This window comes from Atta cephalotes (genome assembly GCF_000143395.1).
Source record: "Atta cephalotes unplaced genomic scaffold scaffold00035, whole genome shotgun sequence".
NCBI lineage: Eukaryota > Metazoa > Arthropoda > Insecta > Hymenoptera > Formicidae > Atta > Atta cephalotes.
This window is the reverse complement of record NW_012130099.1, coordinates 2,966,988-2,976,034: the sequence shown is the minus strand read 5'-3', so window position 1 is coordinate 2,976,034 and position 9,047 is coordinate 2,966,988. Positions and strand designations below refer to the sequence as shown.

Below are 9,047 nucleotides of genomic sequence, written 5' to 3'. Positions count from 1 at the left end.
TATATATATATATATATATATATATATATATATATATATATATATATATACATATATATATATATATACATACATATATATATTTAATAATCTAAACGACGCATCGACTTACGACTTATTTATATACTTAAGAGTCTACTATACAATGTGCCAATAAGGATTTGTTCGCTTTGATGGGCGAACGAATATGAGAGAGTGAACGATGTGAGATAAGAAGCGAGAGAGAAACATGGGATTGGAAGGAAAATGAAAATTATTTATTGTGCTATTTATAAGAGATATCGTGCGGTTTCCTTTTTTCTTGAAACGCCACCCTCTTTCGTCGAGGAGGAAAGCAAGGATGAAGTAGCGTCTTAATGAAGACAAGGAGGATATACCTGTTGTAGAATGTAGATAATAATTGTTTAGTGCTCTCGAATAAAATCTATTTAAGAAAATCGCATTCCGATGTCCGACGAGGTATGTAATTATATATAATTCAGATCAGAGAATTTTACGTTTTATTTACAATTTTATTTAATTTTAATTTACTTTAATTTCAAATTATTTTAATTTAATTCTATACGTTACATGTTTCGCTTTAGTTCATTTTATTATGTTTCTATCAGACTTCTATAATTTCCATAATATTTTCTATTATTTTTCAACTCCATTTTAAATGAGATGAATATTCTTTCTGTATCTTTTCGCTGTTTTTTTTTCTTGAAGATACTAAACCATTTCAAGATTGTTCTTCGAACAAAATTTGAAAAATATCATTTCACTGATAAGAAATATAACTCAGTTTATTTTTTTCCTTTAAATAACTGTTATCTTCGTACACTAGCTATTTTGTTTAAGGAAGGCGAGCCAATTAAGACTTTTGAATCCGGGAGAGGCAATCGAATATTATTTTATATTAATTATTAGCAGATAAATCACAAAATAATATGTATTTATAAATTTACTTTTTTTTAAATTGTAAACTCATTCTTCAAATTGAAAAAACTTAAAATTATAACACTAGCTGTTTCTGAATTCTCAGAAAATCTTTCTATAAATTTTTTCTTCTTTTCCAAAATTCATTTCTTCTAACTATTCAATAAACACAGTCCGTAAATGTGTAGTTTTTTGTAATTATTTTTGTTCTATTTTAAGATTTAGAGATCGTATTCCTCCGACTTCTCATGGTTATCTTTAACAAGAAATATTTTCTTGATAATCTCAAAATGTACTTATTACACATAAATTTTAGAGAGAAAAACTTATTATATATTCAAAACAAGAATTTTTTTCTTTTAAGAAGAATATTATTTATAAAATTAATCATAGAAGAGATTTTATAAGCAAATTAAATTTGTTTTTAATTGAAGTATTAAACTTAGGATTTAGAATAAATTTAATGCTTATGATAATTTATGATTTGCAAATATATGAACTTTTAAAACATTTGAATCAAGTAATTAATATTTAAATACGATATCTATATATATATATATTTTTTTTTTGTGTGCACATCTTAAGATGCTAATAATAAGAATCTACGGAAATAAGAATAGCTCTGCAAGACTATAAAATCTATTTCATCTTCATCAATTATAGAGTACATTGTCGAGAATCTAAACTATCTGCAATTTCAAAGCTGCCGCCTTCGAAGTAGCGCTGCTTGCCGATTATAGAAAGCTTCTCATCAAATCACTTGACTGTCCAATCCCCATCACCATTGTTTCAAAATTTTTTGAATCCTGAAAGCGTATTTCGCCAGCGTCAATATTTTAGTGTTTCGTGGAAGGTTTATAAAGATTCGTCAGATTTTATTACCCAGTCATTGGTGATCATCACAGTCAATACTGAGACAATCGAGCAGTAGCAACTGCGATAGAAGCATCAGTGAAGCAACGGTAGTGGCTACAACCTGGAACGATGGAGCGATAGTGACGAAGGCGGCAACAATGGCGGAAGTAATAGTCGACTTGTGGCGCCATCGTAGCAAATGCTTCAACCGCGCTGTATTCTCATTCAGCCGCCTCCTGGCAAGAGGACCTGACCGTCGCGATCAGAGGCAGGCTGTGCTGTTTGTGCGTGCATGCCCTCTTCAAGATGGCTTTGTCCGCCGCGGCGCAGTGATATCACTCCAGAGAAAGATCATAATCCCAGCCTGAGTTGGATTACTCTGGAGTGTTGGAGGGAGGTGGAAAAAACCGCCAGCACGACGACTATCATCACAATCGCGACGACGAGGAAGAAGGTGTTAGTCAGCAACATCCTGAGCAGTTTGGAAATGTGACGCTCGTCGGCGAACCGGTGAGTCCGTTCGTTTTCTTCACTTCTTCGTTTTATTTCCGAGGGATTTAGACCAGAAAGATTTATTCGAAGTTAGAACTCCACGTTCTTGATGACGTAGCCACTGTTTCGACGAGAGAGTGCGAGAGAGAGGAGCGAGGTGGGAGAAGGAGAGAGAAATGAAAGAGGGAGAGAGAGAAAGAGAGAGAAAAAGAAGTGTTGTTAAAGATATGATGTTAACTGTCTAGATACTGTTATTTGCAATATAAAGTGGCTGAAGACATTTCTCGCTGCGCTGCTTTGCGAAAAATACGCTCAGGACCCGGGCAGGTGCAAGCACGGATAGACATTCGGTTGGCAACAGCTCTTCGATTGTTCGGTAAGATAAGTAACAGGAAAAAAAGGCTGTTTATAGGGATAAGAGAGTTTGCAATAATCGCTGAATAGTTAAATATATTACGCCTTATCTCGCTTTCTCGCTGTTGTGTGTGCGAAAGAGACTTCCTCATTAGGATCTTGAAGCAACACTTTTTGAAGCAGGAAAGAAGACTCGTAATGATTTTCAGTATAGAAAAGTACCTTGGAGTAAGAAAACTGTCCTTAACGATGATTTTGAAATGGAAAAATATTTCGAAGTAAAAAAGCTCTGTTTATTGTTGATTTTGGAGTATCTTGAAGCAAAACAGTTCTTTCTATTTATTTTGGAGCAGGGAAATATTTCAGAGAAACTTTCTTTACTGATGATTTTGAAATAAGGAAATATTTTAAAGCAAGAAGACTGCTCTTATTGGTTGGATAATTTTGGAAAACATTGGAACAAGAAAACTTTGTTTATTATTGATTTTGGAATAGAAAAGTATCTTAGAGTAGGAAACTTTCCTTATTGATAATTTTGGAATGGGGAAATATTTTAAAGCAAGAAAACTATCCTTATTGATGATTTTGGAAAATCTATATTAGAATCTATAAGAATATATTAGAAAATCGATATTAGAAAACATCGAGCAAAAAAAAAATCTCTGTTTTAGTGTTGCTTTTGGAGTAAAAAAGTTTCTCGAAGCAAGAAAGTTTTTTTTATTAATTTTGAAATAAGAAAGTATCTTGAAGCAAGAAAACTGTTCTTATTGAATTTTAATTGATATAAAATATCTCGGAATAAGAAAACTCCGTTTATTAATTTTGGGATAAAAAAGTTTTCCTTATTGATGATTTTGGATTAGGAAAGTATTTTGAAGCAAAAGAAGACTGTTTTTATTGATAATTTTGAAAAATATCTTGAAACAAGAAAACTTTGTTTATTGTTGATTTTGGAGTAGAAAAATATCTCGGAGTAAGAAAGCTTTTTTTATTGATAATTTTGAAGTGGAAAAATATCTTGGTGCAAGAAATCTCTTGTTATTGATAAATTTGGAATAAGAAAATGTCTCGCAGTAAGAAAGGGTATTGATTATTGATGATTTCGAAGTAGGAAAGTATCTCGGATCAAGCAAGCTTTTTTATTGATGATTTTGAAGTAGAGAAATATTCATGCGGTGCCAGCTTGGCGCCTCGAATTTGTCACAAGTATTATTTTGAGTTTATACTGCTGAAATTAGATTGATAAATAATACGGAGAAGTACACTCGCGCGAAAGTGTTTTAACACTTAAGATAAACAGGCATATGAAGCTAGTATCTATACATATATGCATGTATAAGTAAATACGTCAACTAACCGATAGCGCGAACCGCCTTTATGCGTCTGTTTACAATATTTTAAACGTCACGTAAGAAAAAGCAAAATTAAATTGCTTGAAGATATTTATGCGAACTTATCGAATTTTACAAGAAGAACGTGAAAACTTGTGCCACTCAAACAGAAATTTTCTCTTTATTGGAATCAATAAATTAAAAAAATTCTCGATCACTCGATTGTCTAAATTGAAAAAATTTCTCTGACTTATTCGACCATTTTTTATCATTTTTTTTCGAGTGATTGATTTATTTTGCCTATCTATTGCGTAGCTATATGAATAAATAAATGGAAAATGTCTGGAGATTTGCGTTCTGTTAATAATATTGAGCACAATGGGTCAAGTGCCTTGTTGGATATCTGAATGAGTGAATACGAACCAAAACACTGCAGCACGTACTATTACATGCAATTAGAAAGTAAACTATAAGCAATAGGAGAAAACGAAAGGAAAGGGAAAAGGATAGCGACAGGTGATATGATGATGCGATATGTTAAGCGTTATCATCCTTCCTTAAAGATTCTCGTATCCTTGAGATTTATCGATTTACTTATTCATTAACAGAAAACATATAAATTTATAGGAAGAAACTCTTGAATAAAAAAAAATATATCTTATTGTTCCTGTATTATTATGCATGATATTTTGAGTACAAATTGAAATCGCAAAATTAATTAAAAAAATATTGCGCTTCGATGCTAACTCGATTGATTTCTCTCGTATATCTCTCGTGTATTGAACGGGTTTTAAATTATGAAATAAGTGAATTATTTGCGTCGACGTTACTATTGTAAGTAGAAACTTTGAAAGTGATATTTTCTGGAGCGAGAAAGCTTGTTTTGCAGTCTCGACCAGGATGCTGGTTGTTTCGTCTGTACACCTTGGTCCCATCGGTACGGATTCCAAATAGTCCCCTTTTCTCTTTCAAACCTGCGATACATCTGTTTCGCCTCTGCAAAGTAGCTTCGAGCGAAATAATTCTCGATCAATATTGTCGGAATTTATAAAATTAATATCTTTCTCATTTTGGTCGCTAAACGATATTAATCAAACTATGCAACGATATTTTTAAATATCTTTTCATAAGCATAAATTTATATTTTGCGTTTTGTATATAATTATGAGGTTGTCCTCGCAAACATGAAATGAATCTGTTGCTTAATAATTGTTGTTGATTTTTGATAAGGTTATCGGAATTCTTCTGTGAAATAAAGCAACAATTTCAAATAGTATAAAGTAGATATATGTAGTATTCATTATAATATTAGTGGACTGGTATCGAAATGTGCTCGCTACTTAATAATAAGTATATGTATGTAAATGATTCTACTATGTGCTCTCCGAGGCGGCTAATTGCAAATAAAATGATAGGAAACTCGCAAGCCAATTGGCAAGTGTCAAGAAATTCGGAAATATTTGGCTGAGCCTGTTGTTAGTTAAGTCACAGTCTGATTAGAATAATAACATAATATAAAGATTGCGGTAGAATTCTTACACATAGAAAAGAAAAATATATACTCTATGCAATTAATGACTTGTTTGAAGTATTAAAAAAATTTATATCTCTGTAAATGTAGCATAAATTAATCACAAACATTAAATTTATTCAAAATATGTATATTTTGAATCTTAATAAGTTTAATACTTCAATTAAGATTATTAAAACAAATTCGATTTGCTTGTTAAGTCGCTCCCTCAATCAATTTTATAAAAAATATTTTTCAATAGAAAATAAATTTTTGTTTTGCTTTGTTTTTTAAAATTTGTGACAAATATATTTTAAGATTATCATCAAGAAAATATTCTTCGTTAAAGATAATAATTACTTAAAAAAAAGTAAATTGAGTAATCGCTTTTCTTAGCAATAGAATATTTTTCTGTGTGTAATAACAATTTTTGTGAATTTTATATTTTATATGCCTTTGAATCCACTGATTATTATTCAAAATATCACATTATTAAATCATTATCATCAATATATATAAATATACAATTATTATTCAAAAATAGTTTTTTAATTGTCAGCAAGAATGACTATAAATTATAGTTAAACTATAATAATTGTATATTTTTTTTTATTATATTAAAACATGTTCTTCATATAGATATTTCACGATTACGTGCAACACGTTTGAAAATTAAAGTATCCAGTGAGCTATAGATTTGTCCAAATATTTGTCGCAGTTTTCAACTTTCTATAAATAAATTGTGGGACATACAAGCAATAAATGTGTAATAAAAGAAGTATTTTAAAATCAACGTAAGTGCAATGCAAAACCTGTGCGAGTTTCGCAAGTCGCTGTCCTTATTGTGCCCCACATTGCGTTCCGGCTACCACATCCGTCACGTTGATGCACGTGGACGGTCGCATATTTGTCACATACGAGGTAAACACGTGCTCCGTGGAAAATGTAGGCGCATAGTAATTCGCGTGTGTACGCACCGCGATCGTGTAAATAATAAATGTAATAACGGTAGTAGGGTTTACCCTGAACGCTTTGTTGTGTAAAATTATTGTATCGATATCAAAAGGATCGATATAACCTGATCTATAATAAAAACCGTTTCTCCTGTTGTTTCTTTCTTCCCAGCATGTTGCTCTTAACGTACACAGTCACAAGCAATATTACGATACTTAACAAAACGAAATGTATGTAGAATTCAATATTTTACAAAGTGTAATGTTAAGAGCGTCTTGACATTGATTTATTTATTTTAATCTCAACTTTAATCTGACAATGAATACATTTTTCCTTCATATTTTAAAAGAACATTTTAACGAGCAAACAGCGACTGATATATGTATAACATAGAATAAAGAAATGTTAATAACATTTTCGAACGAGATCTAATGCTTAACTTTTCAGAGCTGACAGGAGTTTATTCATCTTATTCAATAAATCTCCTTGTTAAAAATTCTTATCAAAAGTTCTCTTTACAATTTGCAAATTTAAATTATTCTTATTATACTAAAATACACAATAGCATTTATTCTTCTTATATACAGGTGCTTTATGCTATTTTGGTTTGTTAAAATCAAATAGTGCCTTTTAAGTAATATAAATTAAATGAATCTTACAGATCTATCAGTAATTATGTTGCAGATTTCAATATTAATTCCATAGGATTAAAATTTTTTATAAATTTTATACATTTTGCCTCTATATGTTTTTGTGTGAATCGATTACTATTCATAAAATATTATTAAATGATTATCATCAAGTTAATATTATTTATGATAATAACTATATTAATTATAAATCTACGAGAAATTTATTGCGAGAAATATTAATATTATGGTTCAACTTTTGACTAATTATTGTAACGGACGTTTTTATCAATCCGATTACATTTTAGAAGAGTTCTCATCATTATACTTAGTAATTATTCAGAATAGGGTCTTTTCCGAATTTAAAAATTTGTTTTGTGGTAGTTTTAAAAATCTTTATTGTGACTCTGACAGTAATCAATCTTTCTTTTTAACTATTTATTTCTAATACAGATTTTTGGATCTTTCGACATTACAAATGTATAATCAAATCCGTAAAAAGAGCTTATGATTTTAGTTCTGAAAAGAATTAGTAGTGATTTATAATATCTGTTTTATTATGTCATCATCACACATCCACAAAAAAGCTTTTAGCTTCAAAACACAATCCATTATGTGGATCTGCTGAAAGAAAGTGTCTGTATATTCTATTATCTAAATAGAGCAGTCAACGTATTGTACTGTTGAATACATGAAGTCGACTCCCTCGATTAATTATCTGTCAGAGTTACAACCAAGTTTTTATCAAGCTGCCGCAAAAAAATCCAAATTTAAAAAAAGGCTCTATTCTGAATTGAATAATCATTTTATATTCTTTTTGCCCGAAATAATTTGAGTAATTCAAAATCGTGAACTGCTCAAATCGAACAAGCAGGAAAATTTTCCGGTTTGTCACACGTCGCGTGTGACCTTACGTGAGAAGTATAACGGGTTCTGACGCACTTCCGGCATGCTTATCTCACAGGTAACGTTTGTGACGTATGTATGTCGCAAAATCGGCCCGCAGCGATTGAAATGCGCCTACACGAGATAGCGTATCTTTCATCACGCGCGAAGCATAACTTCTCACAACTAGAAAATTATCTAGATGCTCGTAATTACTATTTATATTCAAATAAAAAATACACTCATATCTGGAAAATTATTTAAATGCTTGTAAATACTATAATTTATAATCATAATTAAAATCATAAGACGAAAAGAGAAATATTGTATTGTAAGATGAATAAAATGAGGATAAATGAAGTTTACATAGTTGAAAAATTTATATTAAATTTAATATAATATTTCATGTGTTTTAAAGAGTCTAAACTTTTACATTAATTTTATATCTGATAAAAATGTTAAAAAATAATACAAACATAGAAGCATCTAATAATACAAACATGTAAAAATTAATAATAAAAATTAATAATAATAATACATAATTTTGACATAATTTTGAAACAAATGAGAGCACATATTTCCTCAGTAAAATTAACATTTATAATATATTAAATTAACACATATACACGTGTCTGTGTTCATTTAATCTTTTATTCATTACCTTAAAATTTACGTTTTAAAACTACATTATTTTTATGTTATTTTTTTATTTACTTATAAAACATTATTATTTTAACATTAAGAAGTATTAAATATCAATTTAACATACATTTCCGAATAACTTTTATCACATTAAATTAACATTTAATTATATGAAAAATTTAACAAGAATCAATTTTAACACAAGTATAAAATGTTTTTTATTGTATAAATACAATTTTTAATATTACACTGAGAAAAGTTTCTATTTGAAAATGAATGAATCAGAAAATTCTAATCATATTAATCGGAATTCTATTATTTTTTTACAATTAAGAATTATAATATATTCATTTAGAAAAAATTTCGGCTTGTCCATTTTTAATAAAAATTCCAATTAGTGCAACCTGATTTTTTTTTTTCAGTTCTTATATAAATATTCCGATAAGAATTATATATATATATATATATATATATATA

The 9,047-nt window shown here is 29.4% G+C and overlaps 1 protein-coding gene across 1 annotated transcript in view; it reads left to right on the top strand.

The window, feature by feature from the left end:
- The first annotated feature begins 2,052 nt into the window (after nt 1-2,052).
- Nucleotides 2,053-9,047, top strand: part of LOC105621678 — a 45,241-nt gene continuing 38,246 nt past the window's right edge. The window contains exon 1 of the mRNA XM_012203145.1: nt 2,053-2,283. The gene's annotated coding sequence lies outside the window, so the exon portion shown is untranslated. The remainder of the gene's footprint in view (nt 2,284-9,047) is intronic.